The 19,188-nt window shown below is 44.3% G+C and overlaps 1 long non-coding RNA gene across 1 annotated transcript; it reads left to right on the forward strand.

Moving 5' to 3' along the window:
* The first annotated feature begins 14,266 nt into the window (after positions 1 to 14,266).
* LOC110146072 (uncharacterized) lies at positions 14,267 to 15,772 on the forward strand. Its single transcript, XR_002316397.2, has 2 exons — positions 14,267 to 14,565; positions 15,598 to 15,772. It is a non-coding gene; the product is annotated as an uncharacterized lncRNA (long non-coding RNA).
* Positions 15,773 to 19,188: the final 3,416 nt, after the last annotated feature.

Consider the following 19,188-nt stretch of genomic DNA (forward strand, 5'->3'; position numbering starts at 1 on the left):
TGAAATTAACACTACATTGTTAATCAACTGTTGTTTAGTTGCTAAGTCGTGTCCAACTCTGTGCAACCCCATGGACTGTAGCCCACGAGGCTCCTCTGTCCATGGGATTTCCCAGACAAGAATACTGGAGTGGGTTATCATTCCCTTCTCCAGGGGATCTTCCCCACCCAAGGATAGAACCCACGTCTCCTGCATTAGAAGGTAGATTCTTTACCCTGTACTTTACCCTGTATTTATAAAATAAAAAGTTAATGAAATTGTTCTAAAAAAGAGAGATTGAACCATGAAAAAAAAAAAAAAGAATTGGCAACAGCCTTTTATACAAAAACAAACTTCACAGCTTCTTGTCCTCTTGTCTCTTCATGGCGCAGGGACAGAGGAAACCAGGTGGTACCCAGTATTGGCTCACTTTCCCAGCAGGCTCTGTGAAGAGAAACACTGCTTTTGTGCTGACTCAACACTTCCGACATCAAATGGGTGGAGTTTTTCCCACACCAACCGATTCTCCACCACCACCTGGGTTCCAACAATTTAACTCAGTTCTGACACTGCCTGCCTGGAGACAGCATCAAAACTCACCGGCTGAGGGCTCAGTCCCATGAGTACTCACTCAACTCAATGCCAGTGTCAAGTAGTGGGGTGCCCAAGTCACCCACACTTCTGTCCAACTCACCTATAATCCGGGGGTCCCATTACTCTCTCTTTAAGGTTCAACCATTTGCTAGAGCAGCTCATAGAACTCAGAGAAAGGCTTGCTTATATTTACCAGTATGTTATATAATACACTGAAAGTGATTCCTGGTAGCTCAGACAGTAAAGAATCTGCCTGCAGTGCAGGAGACCCGGGGTCAGGAAGAGCCCCTGCAGAAGGAATGGCTACCCACTCCAGTATTCTTGCCTGGAAAATTCCACGGACAGAGGAGCCAGGTGGGCTACAGTCCACAGGATCACAAAGAGTCGGACATGACTGAGTGACTAACGCTTCACTTTTATATGATGAGGGATGACACACCAGATCAAAAGATACACATAGGTCAGAAGGTTCTGGGCACAGGACTTCTGTCCCTGTGGTGCTGGGGCACCCCACCCTCTGGCTGGAGAGGGTTGGAGAGCATCTGGTGTGTAAGTGTCTTCACCAGTCAGATGCTCTCCAACTCTGTACTTTGGGGATTTTTATAGAGACTTCTTTTTTCTTTTGAAAATATAGCTATTTTCATTAAAATGTTATCCATGTTAACATGTCACAGGTGGACTAGAGCTATTTTTAAATGAATTAACATTTTAAACCATTCACTGTTAATTTTTGATACGGTAAACATTAATAAATATAGGCCATTCAAACAAAGGCCCTTTAATGAATAGTTTTTAAGAATGTAAAGGATTCTAGAACAAAAAGTTTGAGAACTTCTACCTTGGAGAAACTACTGCCCAGTGCACCAGAGTTCTGGAAGTAAGCCATGGCCATGCTGGCTGTAGGAGCCAGAAAATGTAGCCAAACCCAAAGACCAATGAGAAAAGGTCAGTAGACTATGGTTCTCCATCCAGGGCGTCCTTATATAGCAGAGGCTAAAAAAATAAGGAACACAGTAGTTATACTGATCAATAAAGATGAATCTTTGGAAAATACTGATATTTGAAAACTATGTTGCAGAAGAAGTCTTACCGTGTGAGTGTGTTCATATAACAATGTAAAAAGCACGCAAAACTGAGTATACTGATTAAGGATTCACCTACAGTAAACTATGAAGGAAAGCAGAATTCAAGATCCTGGTGTTCCCTGACTCCCAGCCTACACTCTCCTGCTAGGAATGCAGTGCCTCTGACTAACCTTTTCCACAGTGCCTTTTAGTCACTTATTTGCTGATTGCCTTTAAAACTCTGATTTAAAAGATATGCATTTACTTATTTGGCTGCATCGGGACTTAGCTTCAGCACTCCGGGTCTCTAGTTGCGGTGTGTGGGCTTAGTTGCTCCTTGGCATGTGGGATCATAGTTTTCTGACCAGGGATGGAACCAGCGTCCCCAGTATTGTAAAGTGGAGTCTGAACCTAGTTTTGCAAGGTGGACCACCAGGGAAGATCAACCATCTTCAAACCTCTTAGGGGCACAGATGATGTCATTTAATTTTAGGTTCCATATCCTACCATCCCTCAGATGGCAGGCGCTTAATATATGTTTGGGAGTGAATGAATAAATAAATATTGTTTTCTCACTTTACAAAACAAAAAAGCAAGGGACCACATACTTGCAATGGGAATTCAGACCTGCATTCTGGGGCTGAATGAAAAAAGAACAAAGTCTTATCTCCTGGTTCAAGTCTTTGGATTTTCAGCCAGGGCTGCTTACAGGTATTGCGAGCTGCAAATGTCAGATTATCAAGGATATTGTGTGTTTGTCACTGTTATTGTTCAGTCGCTAAGTTGTATTCGACTCTTTGTGACCCCATGGACTACAGCACACTGAGTTTCCCTGTCCTTCAGTATCTCCAGGAAATTTTTCAAACTAAAGTCCATCGAGTCAGTGATGCCATCCAACTATCTCATCCTCTGTCATCCCCTTCTCCTGCCTTCAATCTTTCCCAGCATTGGGGTCTTTTCCAATGAGTCAGTTCTTCATCAGGTGGCCAAAGTATTAGAGTTTCAACTTCAGCATCAGTCCTTCCAATGAATATTAATATTCAGGGTTGATTTCCTTTAGGATTGACTGGTTTGATCTCCTTGCAGTCCAAGGGAGTCTCAAGAGTCTTCTCCAATGTGGTGACCCAAGGAAGATGAAAGAGCAGATGAAACCAAGGAGGGTCTTAGAATACAGGAATGGAAAAACCAGACCCTTATCAACCTTCCCTCCCATCCCCAATGTTATAACTATTAATGAATTTCAGGTCCTCCTGACCAGAATAACCTGTCTCTCCTCCTACTCCATAGGGAGAAGATATTTGCCTTACTCTTCCCCCCACCCAGTATGCATGCCTCATCCAATCAGCAAATGACCAGCGAGACCCCTATCCCACTCCTTGTACCCTGGCTATAAAAGTGGACTAAGGACCCCTGTTCAACATCAGTTCTCCCCTGAGCTGGCCCACTGTTCTAACAGCGTCTCCCATTCTAATAAACTTAATTTCCCTCTCATTCTGTCTCATGTCTGGAAATCATTTTCCAACCTGTGCCCGGACCACGACATCCAACACCACAATTCAAAAGCATCAGTTCTTCAGCACTCAGCCTTCTTTACGTCCAACTCATCTGAAAACTGGCAGGGTCATCAGGCACTAATGGATGGGATTTATTTAACACAAGCGCTACCTAAGGTCACATGAATGTTGTCACATGTGTTGCTATTCATAGCCCTATGAGTTGAATACCCTTCCTATCACCATTTTACAGAAGCGGTAACACAAAGATGTTGTCACTTGCTCAAGGTCACAGAGCTCCTGAGGAGGAGGGTGGGAAAACAGTTCTCTGGGCAACATCAGAGACTCAGCCAGAACCCGAGGCCCTTCGCTACAGCACTGTCTGCCCTCTTGTGTCTCAGATGAAGACCACCCCCCTCCAGTGCTATGATCCTTGCCCTTGTGTGTCTCAGGTAGAGACCTGAAGGGCAGGGCTATGGCTTGGCCCCAGCACGTGCCTGTTTTTGTCTGTTCACCCCAGTTTTCCTCTGTGCTGCTTACAGTGTCTCTTCCTCTGTTGTGAGGACTGACTTGACAATTCAGGTGGTCTTGATCCTCCCTGCCCCTTTGAGAACTGTAAGAAAGTGCTGCTCTCCACTCGCTTGCCATGTGTCCACATGAGCACGTAAAAGCCAGCAAGCTATGGTACAGGGCATCACTTCTATTGTCTGCCTCCCTGCAAAGAGGAACAGAAACTTCACTTGGAGGTCAAGGTTTTCGAAAAAACAATCCCTCTGTTGAAAATGACATCTCACGACACCCACCATGAATCAGTGACCAAAACAAGGTCATGATATTCAAGTCCAGAAACCCATTTGCGTTCACAGAAATTTTAAAAAGAATCCATCTGTGTTTTATTCACCAAAATTAGCATCACCAAGGTAATGACTAAGTGGTATTGAAAGAGCGGATGTTGGCAGGTAGCTAGGAAAACAGTCAGGCGGCTTGGGAATTCAGGTCGCGAGCAAGTACAGAGGACAGTTACAGACCCACGAGTGCTCTGGACAATGGATCCCGAATTCGATTCTAAATAGAACTGTGCATGAGTGTTGCGGAGGGCCCTCCACCCTGGGGAGCCTCTCTCTGATAGGGAGTCCATCCCACAGACTTCTTCCTGGTTATTGAACGATGTCACCGAGTACTGACTTTGTGTCAGGACCTGAAAGGAATTTTGCAAATTCCTGACCTCATTTCATCTTCATAACAATGCCATCAAATAGCACAATTGACACCATTCTATTGATGGAAAGCTGCACATCCAGTTGTTCAGCCCCAGGAAATGCAATGCTAATTCAGTTTAGTTCAATTGCTCAGTCTAGTTCGACTATTTGCCTATTTGCGACCAGGTGGACTGCAGCATGCCAGGCTTCCCTGTCTATCACCAACTCCCAGAGCTTGCTCAAACTTGTGTCCATCAAGTCGGTGATGCCATCCAACCATCTGATTCTCTGTCATCCCCTTCTCCTCCTGCCTTCAATCTTTCCCAGCATCAGGGTCTTTTGCAGTGAATCAGTTATTTGCATCAGGTGGCCAAAGTATTGGAGCTTCAGCTTCAGCATCTGTCTTTCCAATGACTATTCAGGACTGATTTCCTTTAGGATGGACTGGTGGGGTCTCACTGCAGTCCAAGGGACTTCCAAGAGTCTTCTTCAACACCATGGTTCAAAAGCATCAATTCTTCAGCGCTCAGCTTTTTTTATGGTCCAACTCTCACATCCACACATGACTACTATAAAAACCACAGCTTTGCCTAGACAGACATTTGTTGGCAAAGTAATGTCTCTGCTTTTTAATATGCTGTCTAGGTTGGTCATAGCTTTTCTTCCAAGGAGCAGTTCAGTTCAGTCGCTCAGTTGTGTCCGGCTTTTTGTGACCCCATGGATTGCCACACACCAGGCCTTGCTGTCCATCGCCAACTCCCCGAGTTTACTCAAACTCATGTCCATTGAGTTGGGGATGTCATCCAACCACCTCATCTTCTGTCGTCCGCTTCTCCTCCTGCCCTCAATCTTTCCCAGTATCAGGGTCTTTTCAAATGAGTCAACTCTTTGCATCACGTGGCCAAAGTATTCGAGCTTCAGCATCAGTCCTTCTGAAGAGGAAAAGTTAAAATGTTACATAACCTCCTTCTCCTTCTGCCTCTGTAACTCAGCTTGCCCTTTGAAAAGTCTAGATCATGTAGGTCACATAGTCTCAGAAAGTGGGGACTTGGAATACTAGGAACTGGAGTTTATCTCACTTACCCTTGTCCTGCCCTTTGCAATAGCCCAGCCCCTGCAAACCTGCTTAATCATGCCTGACCAGGACAGGCATCCCCCTTCCCATCTTCACTGTTGTTCCCGAGCACACAAAACTCCTTAGTTTAAACCAGCCTATTAACAGCTAGTGTTGCCTGCTACAGTCTGTCTATAAAACCTCTTGTAATCCTTTTGTTCGGTAGGAGCTCACAACTTGGAGTTTAACTCCTCTGGATTTGCCGGCGTAATAAACCTGAGTTCTGCAACTCTCCAAGTGCAGTGCTTGGTTTCTCGAGTACTGGTTTCTGCAACATTTCTAGAGGCCCCAGCAAGATTGCAACCACACCGGCCCCTTGTGCCACCAGACTGGTGGCTTGGCCAGGAGCGAAGGAATCCCGAGACAAACAAGGAGTCATGCCACCTGACGGTATTCCGGTGGCCAAGCCCCACCCAGCTGGACTTGTTAGGGGAAGCACGTTGATTGAAACCGCCCACCCTGGCCAGGCACCATAGTAGCCATTTGCATGAGTTGTTTTACGATAGGAGGTCCTGGTAAGAAGCAGGGAACTAATAAGCCTCACCAACTAGAAGAGTTCGGGAAAGGTCAAAAGGAGACACCACCTGTCCGACCACCTCCCAGAATCCTCTCTGGCATCCATCTTGGCTGACCAAGGCGTGCACCACCGGAAGGACTCTGAGTCAGAATGATTGGCTAAGGACAACCCGGAAACTACTCCCATCACCATAAAACCGAGACTGCAAGCCATGCGACAGAGCAGTTCCCCTGGGTTCCCTGACGCTACTGCTCTCCACCTGGGTGCCCTTTCCCAATAAAATCTCTTGCTTTGTCAGCACATGTGTCTCCTCGGACAATTCATTTCCGAGTGTTAGACAAGAGTCCAGTTTCGGGCCCTGGAACGGGTCCCCCTTCCTGCAACAGACTCATTGGAGGGATGGACCAACTCACCAGGAATGGCCACAGGATAAGGTAAGGCCGTGGGGGAGGCCTTACCCCAGGAGGAACCTACACCTTCCTTACCACAGGAGGAACCTGCCCCAACGGGTCGAAGAGGAGACTGATCACCTCCTGGAGCTCCCAGGAAGGGAGCAGCAGGTAAGGAAACCTGGGGACTCAGGAGAAGGGAGGCATTGTGATAGCCTCTGAATGATTGTGAGTGCCTGATTGCTGATTGAACGGAGTGAGAGAAAATTTTCTTTTTGGAAACTACAGAACCAAATCTTTTTGCATATGCAATTAAAAACAACTAGCTTGTTAAAAAGACCTGCCCAGGGCAAAACTTGAAGTTAACCCTTGAAATGTCCTTGAAATACACAGCCAGCTTGGCCTGAGACCTCAGCCTTGGGCAAATTAGAACTTCAAGTGAAGAAAAAAGAAAGGGGGTCAAAGAGATATTTTAAATCTCAAACAGAAAACTATAAGATCTCTGTCAGTCTGTCTGTCTGGATTTATATATGTCTCAGTATATGTCTTTTTCTGATAATATTGTTAAAGTTGTAAATGAGTTCTAATTTAATTGGCCTAACGAAAAGTAAGCAATCAAACAATTCTAAATAAAAGAAAAATTAACCTAAATAAATTTCAGATTCAAGTGAACTGGGAAATATTCAATATTAAATATCTAGTATTAATGTTTGTTTGCTAATCTAATAAGAAAGTAGGATGTATGTTTTTAATAAAGCAGATGTAAAAAAATAAAATTACATTTTATAAAGGGAAAAGAAAGTAGGTCTGACTTACAAGTGGCTGTTATAGAAAGTGATTAAAAGGTTTGTGGAAGGTGGAGCCTGAAAAAAAGTTTTGTGCATGGTTAGGACTAAGTTTAAAATAAATTTAATTAAGTTTACCTAAATGACTTTAAAGTAAGCTGGTGCAAAAACTTAAATTCAGCCTTTCTCTCTGTTAAGAGGACATACTTTCTTCAGATGTTGAACTGCTTTTAATAATATATTTAAGTTTCTTTACCTCTTAGTTGGTCTATTCTATATTTAGCTTTGAAATCTTTTGTTAACTTTGGCTAAGTAAATAAATATTATTTCACAGTAACTTATATGATCCTACCTAACTGAATGTTATAAACCCTTTTGATATTTATGGACAAAACCTCTTAAAGAACTTGACTTCTTCTATTAACAGCTAGTGTTGCCCACTATAGTCTGTCTATAAAAACTCTGTAACCCCTTTGTTCGAGGCTCAGAGCTTGGAGTGTTAACTCCTCTGGGCCCACTGGCGTAATAAACCTGAGTTCTCCAACAACAACAAAAAAAAGAACTTGACTTCTAGCTAACTTTGGGATGCTTCAGAGGGCCCCTGAGACATCCCAAAGAGCTATTAAGCTACCTGGGTTCATTGGACATGTTAAATTACATGCGAAGTACTGTTAAAGGGGTGAAAAATCTTTTCAGGTTATACTGTATGGTTGATGTTACTAATATAGATATCCTAAAATTATGTGAAATTCATATAGATCTGGTATGCCCTGATAAAATATGGTCAATTATAATTCTAGTTATCATATTAAAGTGTTATGACCAGGTTTTTTTGTCAATTGCAATAGAATCAGATTTTAAACATGCCTTCTATGGTTTTACTCTCATGCCTTTAGAAGAATACTGCTAGTTCTTCAAGATTTATGGAAAAGACTTTCTAAGATTAAACAGATAAACAAATTTTGTTATTAACAGTAAACTGATGCCAGACTGGAATTTGATCTTCTCTCTGTTTAGGGAACAAAGTTTTCTTAAAATGCAGCTTTCAATAACAGATTATAAATTTCTTTGCCTTTAAGTGATTTAGACTGGTTTTTAAAATCTTTTTATTACTTTGGTAAAATAAATAAACATTATTTAAGATTATGGTACTTATAGACAAAGCTCATTTTGCTTCTACAAAAAATAACCCCTCATGGTTCGACTTTTGCTTTCTTGATGTCCTTAAAACATGGCGATAGTCTGCTCTTAAATCAGGAAATTAAAAAATAAATAAACAACAGCTAAAAATCAGAGCCAGGGCTAGGGGAAATCCAAGACGGCCGCTTGGCTTTTCCCGGCTCCCTGACAGACCTCATTTTTATTTGATGGGTTAAAGCATTACCTGGCTACAGTATTAACGCCCTCACAGTGAGTTCACCAAAAGAGGAAAAAATTACATTTCACAAATATTAAGTTCTAGTTTTGTTAATTAACATCTCTGCTTACTAAGATTCACTTCCGAGACAGTTCCTTGTTATGTTACATTGCTAAAAGGTTTAATTAAGTTACTAAAAAGGTCACTCTGAGATTGTTTCCAAAGCTTATCTCAGTAACCAGTCTTTGGATAAAGGCCAGATGCTCCATAATGTACAACCAGGAGATTAACACGTGGCCATAATCATTTAACTGAGACAGATGACCTGGGGTATACCGGGCTATACCGAATGAAAGTTCTTGACTTAAATTCTTTCTTGCCTGTGACCTTACTAATAACTGTTAGCTATATTATTTTCTATGTAACTTGCTTCAGAAAATTATTTCTTACATTACCAAATGTGTGACTGAGCCTGTGATAAAATGCTGATATGCAGTTTCATATGAGATCAATAATTATAACAATGTACTCTAGATATGTGAAGAAGCAAGAAGAGAAAATATTTTTCTGGACCAAGAGGTTAGAAGACAGGTATGGTCCAGAGACTTTTGCTACTTACAAGGCCTGGTCTAGTAACAACACATTGAGTTACCTGTCAGTGGAATCTTTGTTAGACCTGGGAATGAGCCTTCCCAGCACCACAGGACACAGATGACCATGAAATGCCCCCCAAACATGGTCAAATATGACTATGAAGGGGCCTTTCTGACTGGAAGTTGGCCCTTGCCAGCTGCCTCTACAAAGATTAAATCATGACCACTACAAGATGCTGACCTTCAACACCCCCTTGAAAAGAGTTCAGGGTGGAGACAAAAAATAAGGCACTCTGTGCTCTGGGAAAAACCCAGAAAAACAGGCCTTCAGATAGTCAGATATTTTCAGGTAAAGATTTTTATGAGTCCAAATTCTTGCATCTTCTCATACCTGCTACTGCTGCTAAGTCACTTCAGTCATGTCCGACTCTGTGTGACCCCAGAGATGGCAGCCCACCAGGCTCCCCCGTCCCTGGGATTCTCTAGGCAAGAACACTGGAGTGGGTTGCCATTTCCTTCTCCCTTCTCATACCTAGAGAAACACTAATGTCACGAACCAACATCTGGACCTGGTTCTCCTAGCTAGTGCCTCAGCAGCTTTCCTACTTCTATTAATCTTTGGGCCATATATCTTTAACTTTCTTGCTAAGTTTGTTTCTCCAAGTAGCAGTATGACAAGAATATCCCCCAGCCAACACCCAGACAGTGCTAGGACAAGCTGCCTTATCATTCTGTGGACTCTCATCTCCCTCTGTAAATGCACCCCGAGGTCCTCAGGCTATTCTCCCTTTGAGATCTTATGTGGGAGACCACCCCCAGTGATAGAAAAGCTCAAGAGAGACCACCAACAACTAGCTGACCTGGAGATGTCCCAACACCTCCAGGCCCTGGGAACAGTCTTTCACCATATCGCCCGAGAAACCTGAGAAAGGACACCCATTCCATTGGGCAATTGGGTTCATCCCTATCAGCCAGGAGATGAGATATGGGTTAAAGATTGAAAAAAGGAGCCACTTCTACCTGTTTGGACAGGCCCTCACATGGTCGTTCTGGCAACCCCTACTGCTGTTAAGAGTTGTAGGTGTCATCCCTTGGATCCACCACACCAGAGTCAAGAAGGCAGCAGCTTCCTGTGATGAGGACACCTGGAAAGCAGTCAGGACCCTGAAAACCTCCTCAAGGTCGGGTTCCAAAAACAACATCCCTCACCCATGAAGGACGCTGAGCCCTGCTGTAGTCACTCCGGAAGCTGACTAGTCAACACACGGCAGAAACTTGAGGATTCTTCAGCCTTGCTCCGGCCACACTCCGGCAGCTGGCTGGTCAACGCTTGGCAGAAGCTTGAGGATCCGGATATTGAAATAATGATGGATTTTCATTGTCAACCCTGGCCTCTATCCCTGATTGGTATTATTGCTGTGCTCTTCGCTACAGGACTAGCTTCAGTTGCACCCCAGGACTGGGATTTGGGTCAGAAGCTGCGGTTAACTGTCTGTTATCTCACTGTAGTGAGAAACCTCATTCTCATTAGATGTCTCTTATGATCGATTCTCCCTACTACCTACTACCCTACTACCTACTACCTAAACTGCTGACCCCCCTTCATGACAGGCTCAGTTGCTATAGCCATCACAACCCAAAGATGGGGAGAAAACCTTTTGCTAGTGTTCAGTTATCTGTTATGTGCAGGCTGCTTTGCAGCCTTTGAGTGTCCCTTGCTGTAACAGATGGTGCTGCCCCCATCAAGGCCTTTTCTTTGTGGGACGGATGCTTACTTATGTCTACCTGTCAGTTAGATGGGTATCTGCACCTTAGCTTTCCTCACTCCCCAGATGAATATTGTCCCTAACAACCAGACTCTCACCATACCTCTGGCAGCACATATGCGGTCAAAAAGAGCCATCCAGTTTATACCCCTACTAGTTGGTGTGGGAATCCCGGCTGGGATAGGTATGGGAATAGGAGGAATTGCTTCATCAACCACCTGTTACCACTATACACTACCCAAGGACTTCACAGACGACATTGAGAGAGTGGCCAAATCTTTAGTGGCCTTATGAGACCAACTAGACTCCCTAGCTGAGGTGGTTTTACAGAATAGGAGAGGGCTAGACCTACTGACAGCAGAAAAGGGAAAACTCTGCCCTTTATGAATGAAAAATGCTGCTTTTATATAAACCACTCAGGAATAGCCAGGGACATGGCCCAACAGCTAAGGGAACAAATCGTAAAAAAGAGAGAGAAACTAGCTAATTCCTGGGGTTTTGGAACAATATCTGGAGCTAGGCATCATGGCTTCTCCCTTTAACAGGTCCTCTCTTCACGCTCTTGGCGGCGCTCTTCTTTGGCTTATATTCTCAATGCAATTACCCAGTTCATAACCTCTCGGATTGAATCCATAAAGTTACAAATGGTAATAGTTCAAAAGAGCCCCCTAAACAGTGGAAAGCTCTGAATGTCCTACCAAAAACATGAGATGATGCTTTCTACAACGAGTCATAGAAACATAAAGAGGGGAGAATGAAGAGGAAAAGTTAAAATTTTCCATAATCTCCTTCTTCTTCCGCCTCTGTAACTCAGCTTGCCCCTTGCAAAGTGTAGATCACATAAGACACGTAGTCTCAGAAAGTGGGGACTTGCAATACTAGTGAATTTATCTCACTCACCCTTGTTCTGCTCTTCGCAACTGCCCAACCCTTCAAACCTGTTTAATCATGCCTGTCCATGTAAAGGTCAGGCATCCTCCTCCCATCGCTACTGCTGTTCCCGAGGGAGCGAAACCCATTAGTTTAAACCAGCCTATTAACAGCTAGTGTTGCCGACTACAGTCTAATCCTCTAAAACTCTAATTCCTCTAAAAACTCTGTAATCCCTTTGTTCGGGGCTCAGAGCTTGGAGTGTTAACTCCTCTGGGCCTGCCGGCGTAATAATCCTGAGTTCTCCAACTCTCCGAGTGTGGTAGTTGGTTTCTTGAGCACTGGTTTCTGCAACACTTCCAGTGAATATTCAGGACTGATTTCCTTTAGAATGGACTGGTTGGATCTCCTTGCTGTCCAAGGGACTCTCAAGAGTCTTCTCCAACACCACAGTTCAAAAGCATCAATTCTTCAGCACTCAGCTTTCTTTATAGTCCAACTCTCACATCCATGCATGACCACTGGAAAAACCATAGCCTTGACTAGATGGACCTTTGTTGACAAAGTTATGTCTCTGCTTTTTAATATGCTGTCTAGGCTGGTCATAACTTTCCTTCCAAGGAGTAAGTGTCTTTTAATTTCATGGGTGCAATCACCATCTGCAGTGATTTTGGAGCCCAGAAAAATAAAAGTCAGCCACTGTTTCCACTATTTCCCCATCTATTTGCCATGAAGTGATGGAAACGGATGCCATGATCTTAGTTTTCTGAATGTTGAGTTTTAAGCCAACTTTTTCACTCTCCTCTTTCACTTTCATCAAGACGCTCTTTTTTTCTTCTTCGCTTTTTGCCATAAGGGTGGTATCATCTGCGTATCTGAGGTTATTGATATTTTTCCCTGCTATCTTCATTCCAGCTTGTGCTTCATCCAGTCTGGCATTTCACATGATGTACTCTGCATATAAGTAAATAAGCAGGGTGACAATATACAATACACTCCTTACCCACTTTGGAACCAGTCCATTGTTCCATGTCCAGTTCTAACTGTTGCTTTCTGGACCTGCATACAGATTTCTCAGGAGGCAGGTCAGGAGGTCTGGTATTCTCATCTCTTGAAGAATTTTCCACAGTTTGTTGTGATCCACACCGTCAAAGACTTTGGCACAGTCAATGAAGCCAAAGGAGACGTTTTTCTGAAGTTCTCTTGCTTTTTCTATGATCCAACGGATGTTGGCAATCTGATCTCTGGTTCCTCTGCCTTTTCTAAATCCAGTTTGAACATCTGGAAGCGCTCAGTTCATGTACTGTTGAAGCCTAGCTTGGAGAATTTGGAGCATTACCTTGCTAGTGAGATGAGTGCAATTGTGTGGTAGTTTGAACATTCTTTGGTATCGCCTTTCTTTGGGATTGGAATTTAGGATTTGAAATAGCTCAGCTGGAATTCCATCACCTCCCCTAGCTTTGTCTATAGTGATGCTTCCTAAGGCCCACTTGACTTTGCACTCCCAGATGTCTGGATGCTAAGTATCATCTTTCACAGGAGACATCCCACCAGTCAAACACTGGTCCCCCCTGCCCTTTTGCCTGAGAAAGGAAGAGAGCAGAACAGAGTAAGGGCCCTTGAACTATAACCACTTACTCTTCCATAGGCTTTTACTGAGCATCCCTCACTTCTTCCCTTGTGGCTCAGCTGGTAAAGAATCCGCCTGCAGTGCAGGAGACCTGGGTTCGATACCTGGGTTGGGAAGATCCCATGGAGTAAGGGAAAGGCTACTCGCTCCACTATTCTGGCCTGGAAAATTCCATGGACTGTATAGTCCATGGGGTTGCAAAGAGTCAGACACAACTGAGCAACATTCACTTTCACTTTCACTCACTTTTTCTGTGAATAGTTCACGTCCACCTGCTGTTTACTGCCCTGAGTGAGGGACTGGGTGCAGGGCAGGGATACCAAAACGCTGTGCTTTCAGGGTGCTCACAACCTTAGGGATAGGCAGGGGAGCCTGGGCTCAGGAAGCCTCTTGAGGAAGGCCCCAGGCTCTGAGGAGACCATGAGGAGAACAGGAGGAACCAGGAGTGTCACCAGAGACAAGCCAGAGGCACCTGGAGGAAGCTCTAGGGCGCAGGTGGGACTGGAGCCTGAGGAGTGGAGTGGGGGGAACCCTATCCCCCCACAGGCCCCACTGTGGCAGGGATGGCAGGGGTGGGCGTCTAGAGAAGCCTGGGATGTAGGCTGTGCTGCGTGGGTCAACGGAGAGGGGCGCAGACGTGTATACAGAGGGAAGCATGTGCTCTAGTACTCTTATTCAGCCTTAGTTATCATCATTAAATCATTGTCATCATTATTAATCAGTATTAATTACTAACCATTATTAATCACCATTAAAACCTGTAAGTTAACTCAGTAAGGAGGCCATCAAACTGACAAGGCTCTGATGGCTTCATAGCACAGGAAAACAAACCAAAACCTCAGCCTATGACTGCCTCCCATTAGGAAATTGCACCTAAGTACCTAAGTACCATCACAACGGGCCAGCCATGCTGAGCTCCACCAATGAACAGCCTCCTTTCTCCTTCTGTCTCCTCCTCTCCCAGGCGCATCTCTCCAGGCTCCCGCCTCCCTGGACCTCCAACGCCTCCTTCTTCACTGTGCGGCCTTGTTTCCATCAATTGTTGGTCAGGTAAACTTAAACTGTTCACTGCTCCTCAGCTGTCTTTTACCAAACCAAAGGCCACAAGTTCCAGAAACAATTAAATGGAACCTTTACAATCTTGGGGATTCTCTGGCAGAGCTGAGAGAACCCAGGGAACAGAGCAGCAGATCTTCTGATGATGGCCCAAGACAGGTGAAGATTCTCTGCAGTCAGGTTTATTTTGTATTTTTTGCCAAGAAATGGAGTAATACACAATAAACACTCCTGTGAGCTTATAGTCTAATCAAAATGGTTAACTGTTGTAAAACTTTTGATCTTGAGACTCCAATACCGTTCTACTTGTAAGGAATTTTATTTATGGTATGGATGTTATCAATGCTTATGTTACTTACCAATGGTAGTTAATTCAACTTTGACAAAACTGGCTTTGTTTTAATTGACCCAAATAACAGAAAAATGTGTATAGATTTTCTTAGAGTTATCAAAAATCATTCGTAAGGTTTCTTTCTTCATCACATAAATTGTACATACAAAAATCAATTGTGATCACAGCAGATCCAAATTTTAAATACAACACAAAATCTGGGCTTTTTAAAAAATAAATCTATGTATGTAGGCATATATCAACTCACATAATTGAAATTATCTGTATATTTTTGTTCTTTTTTTTTTTTTACTTAAAATACAAAAAGTTGCCTTGTATCACTGAGAATTCTTCAACAAATTACCAGTGGCTGTGTAATGTCCTCACATACAGATGTTTCTTGACTGATGCATTAACATTAACTTCCCTATTAATGGTTTGGATTATTTAAACCATTAGAATAGCTATTCGATGAATAGCTGTGATGAATTTCAGGGAATGTCAGTTATGGTTTCCTTAAAGTAGTCTCCTATAACCAAGAGTGACAAAATCCAACGGTGCTAGTATTTTCAAAGATCTTGAAACCTATTGCTGTGTTGCCTTCTAAGAAGGGTCATTGAGGAAATTACCTGACAGTCCAGTGGTTAGAGCTTAGAGCTGCTGGGGCCGGGATTCAGCCCCGGGTCAGGGAGCTAAGACCCTATAAGCTTTGTGGCGCAGCCAAAAAATAATTAATGAATTAATTTAAAGGATCCCTAACTACCCCTCCATCCCTTTAATGAACATCCAATCACTCTTCTCCTGCCTTCTCTTCCTTCTTCGGCCTTCCATTCCTGCGACGCCTGCGGCGTGACCTTCAGCCCGTGCTCAGGACGTTTTCCAGCCCAGCTCGACCTTGGTGGCACCGTCTCTCCTGGTACTGCTGATCACTCTCTGTGCTGAAGCTCCTTGAGCGGGCGGTCCACCCCGACCGCCCCTTCCAGGTCTCCGCTGATACTGTGCTCAAATGTGGTGAAATCTGTTTAGCTACTTTTCCATACCTGCTCCAGCTTCTTTCCTGACGCACAACTCTGTCTTTCCCTGGAGTAAAGGATGACGTGTCCTGAGGCAAGGATGAGGGTGGTTCTGCAGGTGCTGAAAGCGTTCACCATGCAGCCTGAACCTCCCTCCCCCACTTCCAGCACCACAGCCCCCTCGGGGAGCTGGCGTAACTCAGCTGAGACTAGGCTGCCTGTTGAGGGGAGTCTACCAGGGGCCTGACATCATCAGACCCCAGGAATCAGCCAGGTCTCAGCCCTGACTGCGGGATGGCCCGGCCTGCCCAGGGGCGACCCCAGCCCCAGCTCACCATCCGTCTCCACCCAGACAGCCTCTCCTTGCAGCCCCCAGAGCTGGTGACTTCTAGCAAATGCCCTTAACCCCCACCCTGTCTCAGCAACACTGCCTCCTCCCAGACATCCTGACCCCAACGCTGGGAAACCCCCCGGGCCCAGAGCCACACTCAGCTTGTGGAGGAACAAAAAAAGAGGGAAAGAAAACATGAAAACCAGGAGAGAGAGCGAGAGCAGAACAGAGGAAAAGAAAAACTTCAGAGAAAGGAGGGAGGGAAGAGAGGAAGGAGTTAGTTGGCTCATTATCTAGTTAATTAGTTGGCTAGTTGGTTGGTTGGCTGGCTAGTTATCTAATTAGTTGGCTAGCTAATTAGTTGTTGGTTGATTGGCTAGTTATGTCAATTAGTTGGTTCATTGGCTAGTTAACTAGTTGATTGGTTGGCTAGTTAGTTGGTTGACTAGTTGGTTAGTTAATCATTTGGCTAGTTGGCTACTTAGATATTTGGTTGGCTAGTTAGTTTCTAGTCGTAATTCTCTCATAAGAGAAAGCCTATGGGCTGGCTTTGGGCTCATACCCAGTCCAGGTGACCTAGCTGGTGACAGTGCACCCCGCCGTCTGATGGGAGACCAGGCTGCTCCTTCTAGGAGGCTTGCGTGGCAGAGGAAGGAGCTCACACACCTGGGTCCTCACCCGCAGTGGCCTGGGCCCCAGCTGCTCATCATCTGGGGGATTCTTCAAGGTTGCAGTGAAGGCAGCTGGAAGGCTTTCCTAGCACCCTCTGTTCTTGGCTCCCAGATTCTCACGTACTGTTTTTAGTACATTCGACTTGAAAGAGTATTTTGTGTGCTAGAAATTCAGGGAACGGAATTTCTGCTTGTTGCAAGGCCAGAAGTTAGCATCAGGAACATGAAAACCTCAGCTTCAAAAAGTTCACGAAACACCCCACTGTTGATGTTTTGCAGAAACCAACAAAATCCTGTAAAGCAATTGTCCTTCAACTAAAAAATTAACAAATTTTTAAAAATACATCCCATCATGAGTGTATGCATTTTCATAAAATTCATGATTTCTTACAGGGTCTCTGAAACCACAAAACAGTGAGAAGCTTTGATTTAGAGCCACAAATTCTTTTTCTTTATCAAATGGGGTGATTTGCTTTAAATAGATGTGGCAGGTAAACAACAGATTTATGCGTGACATGAAGAGAAAAGACTTAATAAAGACTCCACATGTTGGGGAAGAAGAATGCAGAAAGGAATGAAGATGCTGCTGAGTCCAGAAAGGGTCTCTGTTCCCAAACTCACAGTCCTGAGTGGTAGGGAAGGCAACCAAGTTTCCCACACCCCCCTCTTGCCCCAAGATGGGAAGTGTGAGCTTGTATCTGGATAGATAAAATGCCATGACCTCAGGCCTTCACGAGACCCCATGTTCAGAGGGCTCTCCCTAAAGACAGATACACTGCTCCCAGGGGTCAGGGCATGGAAATGAAGGCACCAAATAGAAAGTGGCATTTTCACTCAGCCCCACTCTGCATTTGGAACATCGCAGGATTGATCAAAATACGATTTCTAAGGTTACCTTCACTCAACAGCAATCTATCATATTTAAGGTAGAGAAAGCCCCACATGGGTTTATGGAACTTGGATAAAAAGGTTCGCCAAGATCAATACTTCAGATTGTTGTTGTTTTGTGAAGTGGAAAAAAGAGCCAGCAAGGAGCAGTCATGACCTCAAAGCACGGCCCGCAGGGAGGATGCTGTCAAAAGAGATGCTGATGGATAATGAAACTGACGTCTGTTTCCTTCCCCATGGACAGGTGATGACCTTTCACTGGCTGTAGGTTCAGCGTGGTCCTCTCTGTGGGCTCCCACCATGTCCACGCCCAGACAGTCTGGTCTCTTCTCTGGAATGCCCACGCTTTCCAGGTGCCAGTTTTAGTAGGTGCATCTTTGCAAGATGATCCCAAGAGTGGCTGTGCTTGGTGATGACCTCAGCTCCCTCTCTGCTGAGTAGGTGGGACACATCTCATCCCACCAGGATCAGTCAAAGCTGCAAACAGATCACCCTCAGAGACAGCAGGGCTGCTGAAGAATGATCAGCGCTGTGAAGTCTGTCAGGTGGGGATTGACTCGGACCTACCCCATCCGACCACAGGGATGTCGGCGGTCAGGTGAGGAGGGCAGTTGCGCTGGTGGAGCTCAGAGCAAGTCAGGTGACTGAGGACTTAGAAAACGCCCCTGGAAAAAGCAACACAGACCTCATCTCTTTAACAAGTGTCATCTCTTCCTCTGTAATTTTTTCCCCTGTTTCTCTAAACCAAAGTAGTACGTCATTCCTGGCAACCACATGAGACATTTTTAATTTTTCTTTTAGAATTCAGCACATTTGCCCTATATTAAAACTTTGATTCCTCTCTCTTCCTATATTATAAAGTCTTCAAAGACAGAAGTAGCATCTCTTGCACATTCTTTTATATACACATACACACCTGAACACACACACATGGAAACAGACACACAAACACACACCTAAAGAGACACACACTCCTGGACACACTAACAACTCAGGCCAGTCTTGCTCACAACTTTTAACAACTTGATTGATTTGAATTGAATTAATGTACTATACATCAAAAAATTTGCTAAGATTTTTAAAAATAAATGCTGATGGATGGTTGGATTATACGGTGGTGATACAGAAACTCTGTGGCTAATCATTTATCTCCATCTCAGTGTTATGTTATCACCTCAAAATAAAACTTAATTTGAGTAAATCTGCACCAGACATTAATCATATGCTTATTAAACATTCCTTTGAAGCTTGGTTATGCACGGCATGTCTTTTACAGTTCAGTGCCTGGTTAGTTTTCACTCGGGATGCCACCTGAATTTTAATGTGCTTGGAAAATAGCACTTCCAGATACAATAGAAGGGTTTACCTCACACGGCACAGCCTGAAGCTGGGCCTGTCCAGGCAGATGGGCCTCTGGGAGCCCCTCTCGGGTACCAAGTCCAAGATCCAGGGAAGTCCCTCCACTCATTTTCAATAAGGTTCTACTGCTCGGTCATCTAGTTGCTTAGGTAGTAAATTGGGTGCTTGTTTTGACTTTAGAATATCTCT

This window comes from Odocoileus virginianus, chromosome 15 (genome assembly GCF_023699985.2).
Source record: "Odocoileus virginianus isolate 20LAN1187 ecotype Illinois chromosome 15, Ovbor_1.2, whole genome shotgun sequence".
NCBI classification, from domain to species: Eukaryota; Metazoa; Chordata; class Mammalia; order Artiodactyla; family Cervidae; genus Odocoileus; species Odocoileus virginianus.